The following is a 24,318-nucleotide window of genomic DNA, read 5'->3' as shown; positions in this document are numbered from 1 at the left end:
TTAGATTAATCTATATTAATCATAGGATCATATATATAAAATAGTTTTATATAATTTTTTTTATTAACTAGGCCATTTATCGTATTCCGCTGCACACTCAAGAGAAATGTTTTCCAACACAAAACACATCAAGATGGATACCCACATTATGAGCTTGTATCAGAGTGTTAAATGTCCTCACGTGGTTAGTTGGGTCAGTGGTCCCATCAGACGTCACCATGTGGGGCATCGTTAACCCAGGTGGCTAAGGAGCTGGAACAATATGGGGTGCAAAGGGATTGAGCTCTTCATTAGAATCATAATCATCATTCTTCTTTTTTGCCAGAAGGAGTCTCATTTGCTCTTCAACGAATGTGTTCATTGGTTGGATCCCTTACTGTCAGGTTGATGGGGAGTTGATTATTAGCTCCCACCATTGGCTGCACATTATCTAGGTTATTGTCCCTCCGAACACGAGCTTGGTTATTTGGGATATTCCTATCTTTGTGCCTAATAGTAGGATCATCCCTAGGCTGAATATAACTCAGCTCGCAATCTCGACTCTATCGTGTTCGATTTGAGTTAACGTGCTCACACAGGTCGGGTTGATAGTTACCGTGGATACTATGAGCAGAATTCAAGTGATCTCTTAGGTCAGGTTCTTGCCTCCGATATAAAGTGTTATGATCATTTTCTGCCCTATTCTCCTGATGACTCTCCATCCAATAGCTTCTTTCGGCAAAGCTCACCACTCGTTGTTGTGGTCGGTGATGCTGGTTTCTAATCTGGACTCTAATCCCAGTGTCACGAGATCGAGTATCATGTGTGACGTCTCTCTGAGCAAAGTATTTTTGAACTCAATTTAAAGGAGTCAAAGCTCGAGGAGATGACGAATGATGAATGGAGGAAAAGGTTGCTCAACCACTTGGACGTATAGTTTGAGGTCGTCATTCATCCATGACAATATCTTTTTCTATTGTTGGTCTTTTTTCTCAATTTTGAATTTTGGATGGGACTCGAGTTGGTGGATTTGGGGGAATCCCTTTTCTGTTCGCTTGCACAGAATTGGTCTTAGCTCACTGAGCAGGTTGCTCATTCCTAGGAGCTTTTCCCAAAGGTATGGAGGCTGGAGTAATGGTTCTGACCAAGTGACTAATATCTGGACGGTTACATCCACACGACCTAGTCCATTGAGACCCACTAGCTCTTTTCTTAGAATTTAGGTCAGTTACAGGGGGTATTCGAGACATTATCTCATCAATACGCCTATTGGCATAGGAGACTTGGTCCTTAAGCTCAGATTCTCCCATTCGACTAGTCCCACATAATATGAAGAAATGTAGGCTTCCTTTATGGGACGTGCCGACGAGCTACCTATATCCTGGTTGTGCTCATCATTATTATTATTGGGATGTTTTCCAGCACGTCAAGAAGTACCCTCTCTAGTTGGGATTTGAAGCTGATAGTCCCTTAGGCCAGTAGGCAAGGATGACTCATCCTCACACGTCGATCTTTTGGTCACCATCACCATCTCTTTAGAATTTTTGAATAAGAGTCTCAGGCCTAATTTTGCTTTCAAGGAAAGCACCAAACTATTGATGCGATTTTTCGTCAATTGAGAATAGAGAAATTAAAAAGAGAGAATTAGGCTTGCTATAAACCATATACGTAGTTCAGTGGTTATATCCACCTAGTGGACGAGTCAATGTTATTCCGATACTTTCTCAAGAGAATTGTTTAAGATAATTTCTCTAGAGTTTCAGTATACAAAAAGCTTTGTCCCTTTTCCTGTCCATTCCTTCTCAATTTGTAGGGAAAAATTGACAGGTTTGGGTAACTAACAAAAATGGGTAACTATCCTTTATTACATTGATTAAATTGATTGCTTGATTAATTACATTTAATGTACAAAATTGCAATAATCTTTATATGGATATAAATTCTGAATGTTCAGGGATTTGTATCTGCACCTCCAGCCTATCGGTCATGATCTGAAGTCTTTACTGTCAGAGCTCAAACATTTCAAGATAGCTCAATCTGGTTCTCAGGCCGCACAATATAAGTTTAGGCAATCTCATTATCTACCAGGTGATCTCCTCATTTCCTTGACGACCTATGTTTGGACTGACCTAAACATATAGAAGCCAACGTCATAAATGTGGATCTAAAATTGGCTTCATTAAATGCTGCACAATTGTACCGCAAATAAGATACGTCAGCTCGTATTTTTCATGTACAACATATGCACTAATATCGTTCAGGCTAGAGAAGGAGGATGTATTTAACCAAGTGGGGGAATGTTAGGAATGGTTAAATACATAGTGAAATTGGTCATGCACAAAGAGGAGCAAAACCATTACAATATCACTAAAGTCAACATGAGCGAGTTGAATTTTATTTTAGGCATTTCAAAATTATCTTGCTATGTCCAAAGTATTTCTTTGAAGCATATAAGAGTACCCAAAAAATTTGGAGGCGTTTGGAGGTGGTTTGGGTCGATGTACGGGGTGGAAAGTTAGAGGAAGTGGCATTGCATTGCGTGTTGAGAGGCAATACATCGCCTGTCTAATAAAAGCAGGTGATGAATCGTGTTGGTTGTTAGTACGGAGTAGTACAACACTTAGACATTAATGGAGCTAATCACCCACATTGGATGAGCTGTCCGTATATGGGTTGTTTGTAGTCATTGCCATCCCTCGCCAAAATAGTGACCCCCACCGCTCATACAACACTTAGCAAAAAATGGAGTTCATCACCCATATTGGATCTCGCCAATGAGGTCTCATCTTGCCAGTCACAAAGGCATATTTCCAGACTCTCTGTTGTCAATGGCCATTGCCCATCACCGATTGCACAATGACGTAGTCAGTGTTATGATTGGTTTAATACAAATAATAAGTGTTGTTAGACAAACTATGTATAAACATTTAGTAAATTTCACATAGTGGAAATGTGAAATTTGTGTTTCAATTGTAGACACTTAAAAATTATGTTTTTGGGTCCAAAGTGATACATGGAGATATCTAAGGATGCCCAAAAATTTTTAGAGCAATTGGAGGACTTTTAGGTCCAAATTTTGGGGCCTTTGGGCAGAGAGGGTTGTGTTGCATCTCCTCTTTGTAGGTGTTGCATCGCCTAAAATGCAAAGGGGCTTGTTTGTACGGATAAATAAATTAAGTCTCAAATGATGTGTTCAAAAGCTCTAATTATATTAGTTAGACTTAATGATAGTGCCTATAATATAAAAGGGTTCTGTTAGAGTTTTGGAAGACTTGATCACTCTCTCAAATCTCTCTCTAACCTCTTTCTCTCTCTAGCTTTCAAGAATCTCAAATTTTCTTCAAGAAAGTCATAAAGAAAGCGCTTGGCTTGGTGAGTTTAAGGCTTATTCAATCTCAATTCCCATTTTCACTTAGAAAAAATGTAACGCCCTGGATAGCCAAGACCGCTACACTGTGTATTTGTAAAGGTGCAGGACTTGCTAATTAAGTCAAACAGTTAAAAACGTGAATTCTAAAGTCATTAAAGTTCTAGGGTTAAAAGGTTTTTGTCTCAAAAGATACTTACCGTATAATTAAATATTTACATATGGGATCGCAAAAGAAATAGCGTTTAAAAGTCTATTTACAAAATTTCCAGTGTACAGACAACCACCAGCCTTTCTAAAGGCAAAACAGAAGTTTATGGTATTCCTGTCCCTGTCTCCCCTCAACCGTGGCGGCTGAGCAGCTGATCAAGTACATTCTGCTCTCAGAGCTCTTCAAATCAGGGCTCATCAAGCCTGCCCTTGCCTTTACCTGCACCACGTAGCACTCGTGAGCCAAGGCCCAACAAGAAAACATATCACGTTACATAACAAGCAATAATAATATTTGGGTAACCCTTATGCACGTTCATACACTTAACATACCACAATATTCACAAAGCATGGAGATTCAACCAAAGAGTCAGCTATTCATCACCCAGCTATACAGCATAACAACTCACCAAACAATAATAACAAACAGATCATATAATAGCCAGGGTCGACACTTTAGGTCGCACCCCCTGTTTACCCAACTGACTTCGGCCCGCTTAAACCGAGCTCAGTGCATAACAAGCTGTCCTCAGCTACTAGTGCCCGAGTCACGCCTTGTGCGCTAGTGTAAAATTCAGCATTCTTAGACCGTTGGCTTACTGTTTATATGGCGTAATACCATCCTTTACAAAGCATACAAAATAGGGAACCCTTAGTCCCATTATAATTCCACAACCGGGTGCAGTTTTCTTACCTTTAATTCCCAAGTTCACTGATTACGAGCGATGCCTCTTGAGCACGATCCGTTTGCCGAGCCCTAGTTTAACACCTAGTCACAACCAAGATAGGGAGTACCATTAATAATCGCATTAATATTTCCAGGTGGAGTTCTAGCTTCCGGGACGTCGAATTCCACCAATCACTGTGGTGGAATTGATCCCGAGCACCCTAGGTTAGGTACCCGCTCTAACCCCCCCCCCCCCCCCCCCCAAAAGATAAAAAAAATGCCCATAACGGCTGTGGCCCCTGAAACCTACCCGCGACCCACCCCTGAAACAGAGGCTAATCCTCTTTGAAGACAGACACGCATCGTGACCCTGCCCTGTGGCGCCGCACCGCTTCCCCACTGTAAAGCCTCCTTGGCTCTTCCTTGCTTCGCAGGGCCGTGGCACTCTAGAACAGAGCTGCGGCCCAACCCTTCGTGCCCAGAAAAACCACCATTTCTAGCCTCCTAACCTTGCCAAAAACCATCCCAAAGCACCCTAATTCCAAAACCCATTGATCGCAATACTCCCAACATTATTTTAACAACTCAATCCAGCAGAAACCTAGTTTAGAAACTCATTAAAATCCCATTTTGATTTCTGAAACCCAATAGCTCAAGAACTCTAAAACCAGTCATGCAAACTCAGAATTTAGACTCTAAATTACGAATTGAAGCTTACCTTCTTTGATGAACCACTTCCTTAACAGATTCATGAGCTAAAACCCAAGCTTCTCAGCTTTAATTCAATCCTTAACATCAAAACCATAAACACTTTTAATACTCAGCCAAAACTCAGAATTCTAATGCTCAAGAATGAGATTTAATTCTTACCTTGATCATGGTTGAGCGTTCCTTAGTCAGAGCTAGGCTAATCCTACACAAATTCAGCTCAAAACACAGAATTCCCAGTTGAGTCCTTTAAGTTTTTAGTATTTTCCTTAAGAGAGAGAAGAGAAGGAGGAGAGGGGAAAAATGGGTCGGTTTGTGTCTTTTGTTCTACTGCTTTCTATTTACTTAGTATAACCTTAGCTAATTAAGTCAATCCTGAGGCTCGGGGTACCGAAAACGTCCCCGAGGGCAAAATGGTAAAACTCCCCAATATTTCCGCCTAGGCTTCCTAACCTCAAATATATCTCCATATATTTATTTCCATAACCCAATAACCCAAATAATCATCTAATACCTGAATTACCCCTTCACTTACCCCAAGTCAAACATTAAGCCCCGTTGTGACTTCCCGCTAGCTAGCTCCCTAGGATCGCCTCGAGTCGCACGCTGTAGAATTACCCACATAATAATGTGGTTCTCACAAATATAGCATATAATCACATTTACATTCATATAATCATACATTAACTTAATAAACACACACAAAAGCCAATTATGCCCTCCCGGCACACTAATCAAGGCCCTTAATCCATATTAGTGATTTTGGGTCGTTACAACTATCCCCTCCTACTGAGAATTTTGTCCTCAAAATTTACCTGAACAGCTCGGGATACTGATCCCGCATCACCGTCTCTAACTCCCAGGTCACTTCCTCGACCTTGCTATTTCTCCACAACACTTGAACTAACAGAATTATCTTGTTCCGTAGAACTTTGTCCTTCCGGTCCAAAATATGAATCGGTCGCTCCTCATAGGACAAATCTATCTGCAACTCTAAATCCTCATACTTCAATACATGTGTCGGATTTGAGACATACTTCCGCAACATAGAGACATGGAAAACATCATGAACTCCCGACAACGATGGTGGCAAGGCCAACCTATAAGCCACCTGTCCAATCCTTTCTAAAATCTCGAAGGGTGCAACAAACTGAGGGCTCAACTTGCCCTTTACTTCGAATCTCTTCACCCCTCACAGTGGTGAAACTCGCAAAAACATGTGGTCCCCAACCTGAAACTCCACGTCTCTACGCCTAGGATTAGCTAGCTTTTCTTCCTACTCTGTGAAGCAAGCATTCTAGCTCGAATCTTCTCAATAGCTTCACTGGTCCTCTGAACCATGTCTGGCCCCAAATACTTTCTTTCACCCATTTCATCCCAATGAATGGGCGACCTACACTTCCTTCCATTTAGCAACCCATAAGGAGCCATTCCAATCGTGGACTGATAACTGTTGTTATACGAGAACTCAATTAATGGTAGATACTTACTCCAAGATCCCTCGAAGTCAATCACACATGCCCTAAGCATGTCTTCCAATACTTGAATCGTCCCTCAGATTGTCCATCAGTCTGAGGATGAAAAGCTATGCTAAACTTCAGCTGTGTCGCCATAGCTCTCTGCAGAGCTCCCCAGAACTTAGAGGTAAAGATAGGGTCTCGATCAGATACAATAGACTTAGGAACCCCATAGAGACGAACTATCTCCCTCACATACAACTCTGCATACTGCTCCACTGTGTAAGTTGACATCACTGGTAGAAAATGAGCTGACTTGGTGTATCTTTCCACTATTATCGACACCGAGTCACAAAGTCCCACTGTCCTGGGTAGACCTCCTACAAAATCCATCGTAATGTCTTCCCACTTCCACTCAGGAATACCCAAAGGCTAAAGCAACCCTGCTGGCCGCTGATGCTCAGCTATCACCTGCTGGCATGTCAAACATCTAGCCACATACTCTACCACATATTTCTTCATCCCGGACCACCAACATAATGTCTGTAGATTCTGATACATCTTCGTGGTACCCGGATGAAGTGAGTATGGTGTTGTGTGAGACTCATCTGGTATCTCTCGTCTAATCCCCTCATCTGTCGGAACACAAATCCGCCCCTGATATCGAAGCATACCAACCTCAGAAACATAATAATCATTCGCTATCCCTGCTAAGACGTTCTGCCTAACTTCCTGAAGCTGAGCATCTACCAACTTCCCTTCCTTGATCCGCTCTAGCAGGGTCGACTGCAAGGTAATATTGGAAAACCAGCCTACCACCAGCTCTATCTTTGCCCTAGTTATCTCATCAGCTAATTCTCTGGAGATCTGGATAGAACTAAATAACTGCCCCGAGCCCCTCTGGCTCAATGCATCTGCTACAACATTGGCTTTTCTTGGGTGATATAGTGTAACACCCTGGATAGCCAAGACCGCTACATTGTGTACTTATAAGGGTGCAGGACTTGCTAATCAAGTCATTTAGTTAAAACGTGTTACTAACCATAAATGTGCTAGGGTTAAAAGAGTTTTGATCTCAAAAGTTTCATTTTATATAATTTAACAGTTTTATACATGGGATCCCAAAAAGAAACAAAGTTTAAAAGTTGGTTTATAGAATTCCCAAAATACAGACAACCATCAGCCATACTAATGCAAAATAGACGTTTCTAGTTCTTGCGTCCCTGCCTAAACCCCAGCTGTGGCGGCTGAGTAGCTGGTCATGTACATTTAGCTCGCAGAACTCTCCAAGTCAGGGCTGATCAAGCTTGCCCTTGCCTTTACCTACACCACGTAGCACCCGTGAGCCAAGGCCCAGCAAGAAAACATAATGTGCAACACAAACAACAATAACAACAAGTCAATTCTTTAAGCATGATCAACCATTAAATAATCCACATTAACCATTCAGCACATACTCAGAATCAAAGATGCAACTAATAACAGATAACATTCAGGTCTCATAATAATCAGGTCTCATAATAATCAGGTCACATAATAGTCAGGGCCGACGACTTAGGCCGCACCCTCTGTTTACCCCACTGACTCCGGCCTGCTTAAACCAAGCTCAGTGCATAATAAGTTGTCCTCGACTACCAGTGGCCAAGCCGCGCCCTGTGCGCTAGTGCAACCCTTGGCACACTTAGGCCATTGGTTCATTGTTTACATGGATTAATACCATCCTTTCAAGTATACATATTAGGGAGGCCCTAGTCCCATTACAAATTCACAACCGGGTGCAGTTTTCTTACCTATAGTTCTCAAGTGTACTGATTACGAGCGATGTCTCCTGAGCACGATCTGATCCCCGAGCCCTAGCTTAGCACCTAGTCACAACCACGATAATGGATTCCATTAATACTCAAACAAAGGTTCCCAGATAAAGTTCTAGCTTCCAGGACATTGAATTCCACCAAACACGGTGGTAGGATCAACCCCGAGCACCCTTGGTTAGGTTCCCGCAATTGAAACCTCAATTTAGCCAAATTTTCCCTTTGTGAGCCGCGGACCTAGGAACTGGCGCCGCGGCCCGCCCCCAAAATAGAGGCTAAGCCTCTCTGACGTCCATTTGAGTCGCGACCCTACCCTGTGGCGTCGCGGCGCTCCCCTTTGGCAGAGCCTCCCTGGCTCCTTTGCTTCGTAAGGTCGCAGCACTCTAGAACAGAGTCGCGGCCCTACCCTTCATGCCGAGAAAATCCATCATTTCTAACATCCTAACCTTAATCAAAATCATCCCAAAGCACCCTAATTCCAAAACCCATTAATCACAAGACTTTTAGCATGATTCTAACAGCATAATCCAACAGAAATCCAGCCTAAAAACCCATTATAATCCCATTTTGATTTCTGAAACCCAGCAACTCAAAACAAAAAAACTAGTCATGCAAACTCATATTTTAACCTCTAAATTATGAAATAAAGCTTACCTTCTTTGATGCACCACCTCCTTAACAACTTCTGAGCCAAACCCAAGCTTCCCAGCTCCAATTCAGTCCTTTAAATATTCAAACCATAAACACCCTTAATATTCAGCCAAAACCCAGAATTCTAACTCCCAAAAACACAACTCCATTCTTACCTTGGCCTTGGTTGAGTGTTCCTTGGCTAGAGCTGAGCTAACTCCTCAAACTTCAACTCAAATACAAGATTTTCCAGCTGAATTCCTTAGGTTTTCACTAACTTTCTTGAGAGAGAAGAGAGAAGATGAGATGAACAATAAAGGGTCATTTTCTCTCTTTTGTTCCACTAGTTTCTGTTTATGCGAAGTCTAACTTTGGTTCTTTAAGTCAATCTCGAGGCTCGGGGTGCCAAAAACGCCCCCGAGGGCAAAATGGTAAAATTCCCCAATATTCCTGCCTAAGCTTCCTAATCTCAAATATATCTCCATATATTTTTTTTCATAACCCAATAACCCAAATAATCATCTAATTCCCGGAATACCCCTTGACTTGTCCCAAGTCAAATATTAAGCCTCGTTGTGACTTTCCCGCTAACTGGCTTCCTAGGATCACCTCAAGTCGCACGCTGCAGACTTACCCACATAATAATGTGGTTCTCACAAATATAACAATTACATTCATATAATCATACAAGCATGCTTATCATATAATCATACATTAAATCAATTATGCCCTCCCGACACGCTAATCAAGGCCCTTAAGCCATATTAGTGATTTTGGGTCGTTACAACTATCCCCTCCTACTAAGAATTTCGTCCTCGAAATTTACCTGAATAGCTCGGGATACTGATCCCGCATCGCTGTCTCTAACTCCTAGGTTGCCTCCTCGACCTTGCTATTTCTCCACAACACTTTAACTAACAGAATCGTCTTATTCCATAGAACTTTGTCCTTTCGATCCAAAATCTGAACTAGTCGCTCTTCATAGGACAAGTTTGTCTGCAATTCTAAGTCCTCATACTTCAGCACATGTGTCGTATCTGAAACATACTTCTGTAACATGGAGACATGGAACACATCATGAACTCAAGACAGTGACGGTGGCAAGGCCAACCAGTAAGCCACCTGTCCAATTCTTTCAAGAATCTCGAAAGGTCCAACAAACCGAGGGCTCAGCTTGCCCTTTACTCCAAATCTCCTCACCCCTCTCGGTGGTGAAACTCGCAGAAACACATGATCCCCAACCTGGAACTCCACGTTCCTACGCTTGGGGTCAGCGTAGCTTTTCTGTCTACTCTGCAAAGCAAGCATTCTGGCTCGAATCTTCTCAATAACCTCATTGGTCTTCTAAACCATGTCTGGCCCCAAATACTTTCTCTCACCCATCTCATCCCAATGAATGGGTGATCTGCACTTCCTTCCGTATAACATCTCGTAAGGAGCCACTCCAATTGTGGATTGATAATTGTTGTTATACGAGAACTCAATGAACGGAAGATACTTACTCCAAGATCCCTCGAAATCAATCACACACGCCCTAAGCATGTCCTCCAACACTTGAATCGTCCTCTCAGACTGTCCATCAGTCTAAGGATGAAAAGTTGTGCTAAACTTCAACTGAGCCCCCATGGCAGAGCTCCCCAAAACTTGGAGGTAAAGATAGGGTCCCAATCAGATACAATAGACTTTGGAACCCCATGGATACGAACTATCTCCCTCACATACAATTATGCATACTGTTCCATGGAAGAAAATGAGCTAACTTGGTGTATCTGTCTACTATCACTCATACTGAGTCACAAAGTCCCACTTTCCTGGGTAATCCTCCCACAAACTCCATCGTGATGTCCTCCCACTTCCACTCTGGGATACCCAAAGGCTGAAGCAATCCCGCTGGTCGCTGTTGCTCAGCCTTTACCTGGTGACATGTCAAACATCTAGCCACATACTCTACCACATCCCTCTTCATCCCAGGCCACCAATATAATGTCCGTAGATCCTGATACATCTTCGTGGTACCAGGATGAAGCGAGTATGGTGTAGTGTGAGACTCATCCAGTATCTTTCGTCTGATTCCTTCATCTGCCGGAACACAAATCCGTCCCTAATATCGAAGCATACGTGTCTTAGAAACAGAATAATCCTTAGCTGTCCCCGCTAAGACATGCTGCCTAACATCTTGTAATTGCACATCCACCAACTGTCCTTCCTTGATCCTCTCTAGCAGGGTCGATTGTAAGGTAATATTAGCTAACTAGCCTACCACCAGTTCTATCTTTGCCTTGACCATCTCATCAGCTAACTCTCTTGAGATCTAAGTGGAACTAAACAACTGTCTTGGGCCCCTCCTACTCAACGCATCTGCCACCACATTGGTCTTCCCTGGGTGGTAAAGGATATCGCAATCATAATCCTTAACCAGCTCCAACCAACGCCTCTGTCTCATGCTCAAATCCTTCTGGGTGAAGAAATACTTCAAACTCTTATGATCAATATATATTTCACACTTCTCCCCATACAGGTAATTCCGCCAAACCTTCAGTGCGAATACCACTGCAGCTAACTCCAGATCATGAGTGGGATACCGCTGCTCATACTCCTTCAGCTGTCACAATGCATAAGCTATAACTTTCTCATTCTGCATCAACACACAGCCTAATCCCATCCTCGATGCATCACAATATACTACAAACTTTCCTTCATCCAAAGGAAGACCCAGTACATGTGCAGTAATAAGTCGTCGCTTCAACTCTAGGAAATTGTTCTCACACTTCTCTGACCAAATAAACTTCTGATTCTTCCTTGCCAACTCTATCATTGGTGAAGAAATCCTTGAAAATCCCTCTACAAACCGCCTGTAATAGCCTACCAGCCCATGGAAACTTTGTACCTCCGAGGCATTTCTTGGCCTCGGCCAATCTCTCACCGCTTCCACCTTGGACGGATCCACCTTAATCCCTTCTGCACCAACTATATGCCTAAGGAAAGTCACCTCTAGCAACCAAAACTCGCACTTCCTAAACTTAGCATATAACTATTGCTCCCTTAACCTCTGTAAAACCTGTCGTAGATGAAACTCATGCTCTGCCTCTGAACCGGAGTATACCAAGATATCGTCGATGAAGACAATGACAAACTGATCCAAAAAGTCCTTGAACACCCTGTTCATCAAATCCATAAAAGCTGTCGGAGCATTTGTCAAACCAAAAGACATGACCAAGAAATCATAGTGCCCATACCGTGTTCGGAAGGCCGTCTTCGGTATATCCTCATCCTTGATCCTCAACTGGTGATAACCAGATCGAAGATCAATCTTTGAGAACACCGTCTTTGCCTGCAGCTGATCGAACAAGTCATCAATCCTTGGTAGAGGGTACTTATTCTTGATAGTCAACTTGTTCAATTTTCTATAATCTATACACATTGTCAGAGTCCTGTCCTTCTTCTTAACAAACAACACTGGAGCGCCCCATGGAGAATAACTAGGCCTGATGAATCCCAAATCTAGAAGTTCCTGCAACTGTATCTTCAATTCCTTCAACTCTACTGGTGCCATCCTATACGTTGCCCTTGATACTGGTTCTATCCCAGGTGCTAGCTCAATAACAAACTGAATCTCCCTGCGTGGCGGCGAACCTGGTAGATCCTTAGGAAATACATCCAAAAATTCACACACCAATCTGGTCTCCCCCGGCCCAGCTGGCATAACCTTAGTAGTGTCCACTACATAAGCCAGAAAACCTATGCATCCTCCCTGCAACAAGTCTCTGGCTCTCAATGCTGAAATCATGGGTACGTGGGGTCCACATACCGCATCCACAAAGACAAAAGGATCCTCGCCCTCAGGCTCAAAAGTCACCATATTCTTCCTGTAATTAATAGTAGCCCCATACCTGACCAACCAATCCATCCCTACGATCATGTCAAAATCCTCCATGTCTAACTCAATCAGATCTACCGAAATCTCCCTACTATCATCTATCACTGGCAGTGCCCTAATCCATCTCCTAGAAACTACCAGTTCCTCTGTAGGCAATAAAGTCTCGAACCCTGCAGTTCGATACTCACTAGGTCTACACAGTCTATCAATCACTTTACTATAAACAAAAGAATGTATAGCACCAGAATCAATTAATACAGTAAAAGGAGAGCCAGCACTAGAAAGCTGACCCGTCACTACCGAGGGACTAGCCTCGGCCTCTGCCTGAGTCAAAGTGAATACTCGAGCTGGAGTCAAGCTATCCACCTTTGTTTCCCCTTTCTTCAATGTTGGGCAGTATTTCCTGAGATGCCCCACTATTCCGGACACAAAACAAGCCTTGGCCCGACACTTGCCCTGATGGCGTCTTCTACACACCTCGAGCACTCTAGGTAAGTCCGCCATGCCTCACCGCCACCCTGACGGCCTCCCTACCCACCTCGACCCCTCCTATCAGGACCAGCAGTGGTCGAAGTGTCAGGAGTCTTTCTCTTGAAATCACTGGGGCCTCCGCCCCTACCTGTCCCTGAATAAGGAGGCACCACTCTGCGGCCCGAGAGCCTCACCGCACTTTCCATCCAAATCTTGTTTTTTGCTTCCTCAGCGGTAAGAGCCTTCTCAACGGCCTGGGCATAAGTTGTTCCTCCAAGTATCGTTGTAATCCTAACATCCCGGGCTATCATAGCATTAAGTCCCCTGATAAATCTATCTTGCCTAGCTGCATCTGTAGGCACAAGGTCTGGTGCAAATTTCGCAAGTCTGTCAAATTTTAGGGCATATTCAGTAACGGTCATATTGCCCTGCACCAAACCCACAAACTCATTCACTTTCGCTGCCCTGGCGACAACATTATAGTATTTCTGGTTGAACAAATCTCTAAAACCTTCCCTACTCAAAATAGTGACATCCCTGGTCTGTGAAGCCACCTCCCACCAGATGCGGGCATCCTCTCTCAACACATATGTGGCACAGGCCACTCTGTCATGCCCCTCTACCCTCATGAAATCCATAATTGTAGTAATCATGGTTAGCCATTGCTCGGCTTTCAATGGATCAGGTCCTCCCTCAAAGATTGGGGGCTGCTGCTTCCTGAACCGCTCATACAATGGCTCCCACCTATTCCCAACCTCCCCTGGATGTACAACTGGTACCACTGCAGGTGGTACAATAGGAGCGACACTCCCTTATGGAGCTTGCTGTCGCAACAAGCGAATCTGCTCATCTTGACTTTGCAGCCGAGCTTGCATATCTGCCATGAGCTGCTGCCAGTTCTCAGGGACTGGCGGAGGAATCTGGCCTTGGTCATCATCCCCGGCCTCAGACCTAATGTCGGCTAGTCACGTAGATTTTCTTGGACGCATAACTATCCAAGTCAATCTGCAATCAACGACTCGGCAATCAGACCATGATGACAGGGTAAAAACTTCTCCAAAATCCACCAATGGAACATAACCAATCACAAAAAATCAACATATAGGCATTTATCCACATGCACCAGCTGCTAATAAGCATGCCCCAATCTCTTCACACAATAGTTATGAATCAAGCATTCATCCATACACAATGTGCGATTTAATCATCCAAATATTCATTTACATGAACGGCGATGCTAATAAACATGCCTCAATATTCTCACACAGCAGTCAAGGGCCAGGCCCTATCAGTATCTCATGCTTCCTATTAATCCAATAAATAACATCATTCATAATTCCTTCCAGACATATAAACATATAAGCACATATACACATTACCAAACCCTGAATCAAGCTTGTCTCTAGCAGCAAATGTACATGTCCAGCCAGTCTTCAGGAACCCTTAAACCTAGGACGCTCTAATACCAAGTTGTAACGCCCTGGATAGCCAAGACCGCTACACTGTGTACTTATAAGGGTGCAGGACTTGCTAATCAAGTCAAACATTTAAACACGTGAATTCTAAAGTCATTAAAGTCCTAGGGTTAAAAAAATTTGGTCTCAAAAGATACTTACCATATAATTAAATATTTACATATGGGATCCCAAAAGAAATAGTGTTTAAAAGTCTATTTACAAAATTTCCAGTGTACAAACAACCACCAGCCTTTCTAAAGGCAAAACAGAAGTTTATGGTATTCATGTCCTTGTCTCCCCTCAACCGTGGCGGCTGAGCAGCTGATCATGTACATTCTGCTCTCAGAGCTCTCCAAATCAGGGTTGATCAAGCCTGCCCTTGCCTTTACCTACACCGCGTAGCACCCGTGAGCCAAGGCCCAGCAAGAAAACATATCATGTTACATAACAAGCAATAATAATATTTGGGTAACCCTTATGCACGTTCATACACTTAACATACCACAATATTCACAAAGCATGGAGATTCAACCAAAGAGTCAGCTATTCATCACCCAGCTATACAGCATAACAACTCACCAAACAATAATAACAAACAGATCATATAATAGCCAGGGTCGACACTTTAGGTCGCACCCCCTGTTTACCCAACTGACTTCGGCCCGCTTAAACCGAGCTCAGTGCATAATAAGCTGTCCTCAGCTACCAGTGGTCGAGCGTGTCCTGTACGCTAGTGTAAACTTCGGCACTCTTAGGCCGTTGGTTTACTGTTTATATGGCGTAATACCTTCCTTTACAAAGCATACAAAATAGGGAACCCTTAGTCCCATTATAATTCCACAACCGGGTGCAGTTTTCTCACCTTTAATTCCCAAGTTCACTGATTACGAGCGATGCCTCTCGAGCACGATCCACTTCCCGAGCCCTAGCTTAACACCTAATCACAACCAAGATAGGGAGTACCATTAATAATCATGTTAATAGTTTTGGGTGGAGTTCTAGCTTTCGGGACATTGAATTCCACCAATCACGGTGGTGGAATTGATCCCGAGCACCCTAGGTTAGGTATCCAGTCTAAAAACCCCCCAAAAGATCAAAAATGCCCGTAAGGGCTACGGCCCCTGAAACCTAGCTGCGGCCTGCCCCTGAAAAAGTACAAAGAAGAAGAAGAAGAAGAAGAAGAAGGTACAAAGAAATTCCTTACTGCTAAATACATGGAATTTAAGTTGTATAATATATGAAACCTTTTCTTTCCCAAATATATGGGTTACAAATTATTGTGAACAAGCTATCTACCCTCAATATTGTGTTGCCAGAACAATCCTTGTTGGTGCCATAATAGCCAAGTTTCCTCGATCTTGGAGGGGCTATAAGAAGACAATCCTTCATAAGAATGAGGAGATTTCCTTAGAGAGAATTCATAAACACTTAAGGATTGAGGAAAAATCACATTATAGAGATAAGAACGAGGAAATAGTCTAATGTTGAGACTTCAAAGGCCAATGTGGTGGCTAATCCTCCAAACAAGGGCAAAATAATTGGCAAGAATAAAGGTAAGGGTCAAAAACCCATTAGGGCCTAAGAAGAATGAGGGACAATTCAAAAGTTCAAAGGGACCTTGCTTTATGTGTGGCAAAAATGGCCACTTTTCTAGAGATTGTAGGTTTAAGAGGAACCATAACAATGAAGCAAGAATCAAGTCAATTAAAGAAGAGTTAGTGGCAACACTTAGCGAAATCAATGTCATTCATGAAAAAGTGAATGGGTGCTTGTATGATACTTGTGCCACCATCCATGTTACCTATGATAGATCTCTATTCAAGAACTTTGAAGCTTCAAAGGAAGGGCATGTGATTCACATGGAAAATGAGAAAAGGATCAATGTTGAAGGAAAGGGGACTATAGACTTATTCTTCACATTCGGCAAGAAGGTTCTACTCAATAATGTTTTGTATGTACCGAAAATGAGTAGAAATATTGTGAGTGAAAATTTTCTTCGCAAACTGGGAATCAAGGTTGTGATAGATTTCGACAAGTTTATATTGTCAAAGGGAAATGTATTTGTGGGAGAAGGGATATGCTTGTGATGGCATGTTCAAACTTAGTACCTCTATTGATAATTCACATAGTAAAGCTTCTAGTTCTTCTTGTTATATGCTTGACTCAAATTCTATTAATTTGTGGCATGTTAGACTTGCACATATAGGATTTAGCACAATTAAAATAGCCATTAAATGTGGATTGATTGATGTTGATAATTTTGAGCATGATAAATTTGAGCTATGTGTTAAATCTAAGATGGTTAAGAAACCTTTTCCAAGTGTTGAAAGAAGTTCTAAGTTGTTATATTTGATACATAGTGATTTATGTGAACGAAATAGAATGTTGATTAGAGGAGGAAGTAGATATTTTATTATTCTCATAGATGATTGCTCTAGGCTCACATATGTACATTTGCTTAAGAATAAAGATGAAGTATTTAATATGCTTAAAGCATATAAAACGGAAGTTGAAAATCAATTAGAAAGGAAAATTAAAGTGCTTAGAAGTAATAGGGGTGGTGAATATTTTTCAAATGATTTAAACTTGTTTTCTGAAGAACATGGAACAATACATGAATGTACCGCTCCTTATACCACACAACAAAATGGTATAGCGGAAAGGAAAAATAGAACATTTCTTGAGATAATTAATGCTATGCTATTACATTCAAAATTGAGTTTTAGTTTGTGGGGTGAAGCCTCGCTATCCTCTTGTCATGTTTTGACTTGTATTCCCAAGAAGAAAAATAATATATCTCCATATGAGTTATGGAAAGGAAATGAACCAAACATTGGTTATCTTAAAGTTTGGGGTGTCTTGCTTATTGCAAGAACACTAATCCTAAAAGGACCAAGTTGGGTCAAAGGGCTATAAGATATTCATCTATGTGCTATGCCCAAAATAGCAAAGCTTATAGATTATTAGACTTGGAGTCTAATATGATAATTGAATCAAGAGAGGTTGAGTTCTTTGAGAACATGTCATGCAATGACAACAAGTTAATAGAACCAACTCAAACTTGAAAGCGTCAAGAAGAAACTCCTAATATGGTTGGGGAGCAACCTCAATTTCCTTTAAGGAGCCAAAGACTCAAAGATTTGGGATCAAGTGAGAAGTGTTCTCAAATAGAGACACTATACCTTATAAAGGGTAATAATGAAGAGGTCACTTGGCAATATCCAATTGTACTTCAAATAGATGATGACATCAAAACTTTCAAAGAAGATATATATAGATGATGACATCAAAACTTCAAATAGATGATGACATCAAAACTTTCAAAGAAGATATATCCTCAATGGACTCAACTTTTTGGAAGGAAGCAATTAATGATGAAATAGATTCAATTATGTCTAACCACACTTAGGAATCGGTTGACCTTCCAAAGGGGTTAAAACCAATTGGGTACAAGTGGGTATTTAAAAGGAAATACCATACTGATGGCACCATACAAATCATTAAGACAAGATAAGTAGCCAAAGGATTCAAACAAAAGGAGGGAATATATTACTTTGACACATATGCATCGGTAGCAAGAACTACTTCTATTAGATTGTTATTTTCCATATCATCTATATATGACCTTTATGCTCACCAAATGGATGTCAAAACGACATTCCTAAATGGGGATCTCAAGGAGGAGGTCTATATGGAACAACCAGCGGGTTTTGCTTTTCAAGGAAATGAACATAAAGTGAGTAGACTTGTCAAATCATTTTATGGTTTGAAATAAGCTCCAAAAAAATGGCATGAGAAGTTTGATAAAGTCATTTTTTTCAAAAGTATTTACAAATAAAAATTCGGACAAGTTCTTATACTCTTAGACTTGTGATGATTATGTATGTAGCGTCCCAAAACTCCTAATAAGAGTCAATATGTTGATTAGTGTGTCGGAAGGGCATAAGTGGAATTTTCGTGGAATTGTGTGATTTTAATTAGATATATATGTGATTATGTTTATTATATGAGTTATATCATGATATGACTCTTTATGTATGCTTATGTGTATTAAATGTGCTTAAAGACCAGCTTTTGTTAAAAATGGGCATTTTCGTAATTTTGACCCATTAAGGGTATAACTGTAATTTTAATGTGTTATGTCCCTGGGACCAAATTATTATGTGGATATTCATTATATTTTGGTAGGAATCGATCCTTTCGAGCAATTTAGAGGAAGAGTCACGACAGAGATAAATACCCAGCTCGGGGTGAGCCAAGGGGGTATTTTGGTAATTTTTTCATGTTTTGGTATTCATTAATAAATGAAAGTGTTGGAAGGGAAATAAATTGTATTTGATGAATTGGTTGAAAATTTTGGATATTAGGGGTATAATTTGAGGTTTAGTGGGGAAATAGAAGCTAATGACGATTTTTCCCTTGGGGGTATAGTTTTGATGTTAAGAGGGACCAGGGGTAAATTTGTCATTTTTCCAATTGGTATATATTTTTTGGTTAAGTTTGAAAGGAAGCAGCACTCACATTTCCCTTACGTCCCCTCTCCTGTTTAGTCTTTGTTTCAAGAGCACAACCTCAAGGCCTAGCTAAAGGCTTGGACTAGGGAATTATGTAGAAAAGTTGAGCATTTGAGGAATTTCGAAATTTCAGAATTATGATTACCTAATTTTGAGCTTCTTTGTGTTCTTGATGAGTTTAAAGGATTAAAGTGAATTTTCAACTTCGATGTGTCTAGGGGACTTAGGTGTTGTGATTGGTGGTGGATGCATGATTTTTAACTGTTCTTAAACTTGGGATTGAACCAGAAACTTGGAATTGGGCTCGAATTCTCAGATTTGGGGTAAGTTTTTGAGTTTAAAGCTCTAATGGTGAATTTTGATAATTATGTGTTTTTGGTAGTTTAAGGGTATTTTTATGCTGTAATGGGTTATAGAATTTGGTTGTGGCCATTTGGTTGTGAAATTTTGGCTAGAATTGCATTAGGATACAATTTTGGTGTTTGAAAATGTTGGGGGAAAACACAATTTCTGGATTGTCACGGTGGCGCCGCGACGCCTGGGATGAGCATCACAGCGTGTATGGGTTTCTTCAAGGGTGGGTTTGTCCTCAGACCGTTGTGGTGCTGTGGCCCTTTAGAGGGGGCGCTGCGACTCTAAATGGGAAGATTTTTATAGGGAATGCTCCTTGACAGTTGTGCCGCCACGACCCTTTTGAGGAGGCACCACGGTTCAAAATGCACAAATTTTTCTTAAGGGCTTCACGATTTGTTTTGGAGCTGTGGAGCTAATATAGTTATAGGGTGCATTTGTTTAGGGTTTTGGGGAGTTAACTTGGGAGGCTCGGGGGACAATTTCGCAATTCAGTTTAGTGGAATCCGAGGTCCCAAAAGCTAGGGCTTAGTCTTGAAGTGCATATCGGAATTAGTTCCTAATAAATATATTATTTATGTTATGGCTAGTGTTTCCGCAAGGCTCAAAAAATGGATTGTACTCGGGTTTGTACTACCATTTGCACAGGACTCGAGGAAAGAAAACTGGCACATGCACTGAGTGGAGGGCATTGGCCTTAATTATCGAACACGCTTATGAACGTGCCTTTAATTTGTTTAAAGTTAAAAGTTTGCTCTCTCTATATATATAAGCATGTGTTGTTATAATTGTTTGTACTCGTTGGCTATTGTTTGTAATTTATCGATTAGGGGTCGTTATCGACAATATACATGCATAATATAGGCTGTTATGGCATGGCCATTTCAAGGGTGCAGTATGCATCTATTCTGCATGATTCATTATACTTGTTGAAAAATAAATGCGAATCTGATTGTGATTTATAATGCATGCATTAGATTTAAATCCTTATCTGGATATCTGTTTTACTTGATTGGGGTTTCTTGTTGAGCCTTGGCTCACGGATGCTTTGTGGTATAGGTAAGGGCAAAGGAAAGTTGGACCGACCATGAGTTGGAGAGTTATAGGGGTGACGTGTACATACTCAACCTGGTCGGCCACCACGGTTGAGATACTTTTGAGGAACATGGGATATTAGCTTAAACCTGTAATTTGATTTAAAAAATTTGGGATCCCTTGTAGATATTCAAACCTTTTTAATGAAAATTTTTAACTTCATTGACCAAAATTTTTAATACCTAAAATATTGTTTAACCTTAATTACACTTTTGAATCCAAATGACTCGCTTAACGAGTTAAGCACTATTTTTTAACACACGGTGCAACGATTCTAGATTAGTAGGGCGTTGCAACTTGGTATTAGAGCTGCCAAGGTTCAATGGTTTCTAAAGATACATTGAGTGTGTACGATTGCTGCTAAAGATAAGCTCGACTCATGATTTGGTAACTAATGCGTTAAATATGTGTTTAACTGCTAAACTGGAATAGGAAGCATGGAATATTTTGATAGGGCTTGGCCCTTGACTTCTATGTGAATATGAAAATCCATGCTTATTAGCGTTGCTACTATATGTGAATGCTAATTAAATGCTTATTAGAATTGTGGCTGTGTGTGTTTGCTTATATGTTCGGTTCTGGACCGTGGGGTGGTTTCTGGAACCTTTCTGATAAGTCGAGTCGTTGATTGCAGATATACTTGGGTAATTATGACAAGGCGATCATAACAACTAGCCAACACAAGGATTGAGGCTAGAGATGATGACCAGGGTTAGAACCCTCCACCTGTCCCTCAGGATTGGCAGCAAGTGTTTCCTGATATGCAAGTAAGACTATGTAGACAGGAAGATGAGATTTGACTGTTGAGACAGCAGGTTCCGCCAGGAAATGCTGCACTGGTTGTGCCACCTGTCGTGATACAAGTTTTAGTGCAGTCAGAAATTGAAAACATGCGGGAACCGCTTTATGAGAGTTTCAGGAAACAACACCCTCCAACCTTTGAGGGAGGTCCAGACCCACTGAGAGCTGAGCAGTGGATGGGTATGATTACCTCCATTCTTGACTTCATGAGGGTGGTAGGCAATGACAGAGTGGCTTGATTCCATATATATGTTACGTGATGACGGTAGCATCTGGTGGGATGTTGTGTCTCAGACCCAAAATGTCATTGTATTGAGTTGGGATGAGTTTTGGAGTTTTTTCAATGAGAAGAACTATAATGACGCAGTTCAAACTCCAAAGGTGGATGAGTTTACTAGGTTGGTTAAGGGAAACATGACTGTGACTGAGTATGCCCTGAAGTTTGACAGGTTGGCCAAGTTTGCATCTGACTTGGTGCCAACTGATGTTGCTAGAAAAAAGAAGTTTGTTCGAGGACTGAGACCCAAGACAACACGAGATGTTAGGATTACCTGAGTGCCTGGAGTCACTACATATGCTTAGGTAATTGAGAAGGCCCTTACTACTAAGGATGCAAAGGACAAGATTTGGCGCGAGAGCGCCACTAGGCGTGATGCCTTGAGGACGATACCTCCATTTACTGGATCTGGTATGGGCGGAGGCCCTAGTGACTAGAAAATTAAAACCCTAGACACTTCTACTACTCCTAGTCCAGATAGAAGCGTTCAGAGTGCTTAGGGTGGCCACCAGGGCGAAAATGAAGCCTGGAAAAGTTATCCAGAGTGTGCCAGTTGTAGGAGGTGTCATTTGGGAGAATTTCGTGCTAAGCCATGCTTCCTTTGCAGGGCAGTGGGGCATCTCAGGAAAGACTGCCTGCAGCTAAAGAAAGAGGAACAGAAGAAGGGCGAAAGTTTGACTCCGGCTTGACCCTGTTAGAGGCTGAGGCTAGTCCCTTGGTAGTGATAGATCAGATTTCTAATGTTGGCTCTACTTACACTGTATTGATTGAATCTGGTGATACACATTCATTTTTATCCAGCACAGTGATTGATAGACTGTGTAGGCCTTGTGATCTATGTGTTGTGGGGTTTGTGACCTTATTGCCTACTGGGGAATTGGTAGTTTCTAGGAGATGGATTATATCTCTACCAGTAAAAGTGGACAATAGGGAGTTATCAATTGATCTAATTGAGTTAGCTATGGAGGACTTTGATATGATTTTGGGCATGGATTGGTTATCCAAGTATGGGGCAGCCATAGACTTTAAAGGAGGATGGTGACCTTTGAGCCTGAGGGAGAGGAACTGTTTGTGTTTGTGGGTGCTGTGAACAGGCCTCGCGTTCCTACGATCTCAGCGTTGAAGGCTAGAGACCTATTGCAAGGAGGTTGCTTAGGATTCCTAGTTAGTGTGGTGGATACCATGAAATATGTACCGATCAAACTGGAGGAGACTAGTTTGGTCTGTGAGTTCCTAGATGTGTTCCAGAGGATCTACCAGGGCTACCTCTGCATCGGAGATTGAGTTTTTCATTGAATTGGCACCAGGGACAGAACCAGTATCTAGAGCACCGTACAGAATGGCTCCGACAGAAAAGAAGGAGTTGAAGGTACAACTTCAGAAGTTACTTGATTTTGGGTTCATCCGACCTTGCTTCTCACCATGGGGTACATCAATGTTGTTTGTATATAAGAAGGATGGGATGTTGAGAATGTGCATTGACTATAGGGTAAAACAAGCTGACTATCAAGAACAAGTACCCACTACCAAGGATCGACGGTTTATTTGACCATTTGCAGGGCAAAATGGTGTTCTCAAAGATTGATCTTCGAACTGGTTATCACCAGTTGAGGATCAAAGAGGACGATATTTTCGAAGACAGCCTTTTGCACGAGGTATGGGCATTATGAGTTTCTGGTCATGTCCTTTGGATTGACCAATGCCTCGACAACGCTTATGGATCTGATGAACAAGGTGTTCAAAGATTATTTAGAGAAGTTTGTGATTGTTTTTATCGATGATATACTGATCTACTCTCAGTCAAAGGAAAAATATGAGCAACATCTTCGACTGGCACTACAGAGATTGAGGGAGCACAGGTTATATGCCAAGTTTAAGAAGTGCGAGTTCTGGTTACCTAAAGTGACATTTCTTGGTCACATTGTCAATAAGGATGGAATTATGGCAGATCCAGCAAAGATTGAGGTGGTGAGAGACTAGCCAAGGCCCAAAAGTGCCACAGAGGTTAGGAGTTTCCTGGGTTTAGAGGGATACTATCGATGTTTTGTGGAAGGATTCTTGAAGATTGCAACACCATTGATAGTGTTGAGATGCAAGAACATGAAGTTCGTCTGGTCTGAAAGATGTGAGAACAAATTCCATGAGTTGAAGCGACGGTTGATTACTTCTCCAGTTCTGAGTCTTCCTTCAGATCAGGAGAAGTTTGTGGTTTATTGTGATGCATCGAGGTAGGGGTTAGCTTGTGTTTTGATGCAAGCTGGTAAGGTAATTGCCTATGCCTCAAGACAATAGAAGGAATATGAGTAGCGATACCCTACTCATGACCTAGAGTTGGCGGTAGTGGTATTCGCATTAAAGGTGTGGTGACATTATCTGTATGGGGAGAAGTGCGAGATTTATACTGATCATAAAAGCTTGAAGTACTTTTTCACACAGAAAGATCAGAACATGCGACAGAGACATTGGTTAGAGCTGGTGAAGGATTATGATTGTGAGATTCTTTATCATCTAGGGAAAGTGAACGTGGTAACATATACTTTGAGTCAAAGAGGCTCGGGACAGTAGTATAGCTTTAAGAAAATATCCAGGGAATTGGCAGAGGATATGAATAGAGAGAGGATAGAATTCGTGGTGGGCTAGCTAGCC

The sequence above is a fragment of the Humulus lupulus genome, chromosome 2 (genome assembly GCF_963169125.1).
Source record: "Humulus lupulus chromosome 2, drHumLupu1.1, whole genome shotgun sequence".
Classification (NCBI taxonomy): domain Eukaryota; kingdom Viridiplantae; phylum Streptophyta; class Magnoliopsida; order Rosales; family Cannabaceae; genus Humulus; species Humulus lupulus.
This window is presented reverse-complemented; position numbering follows the sequence as displayed.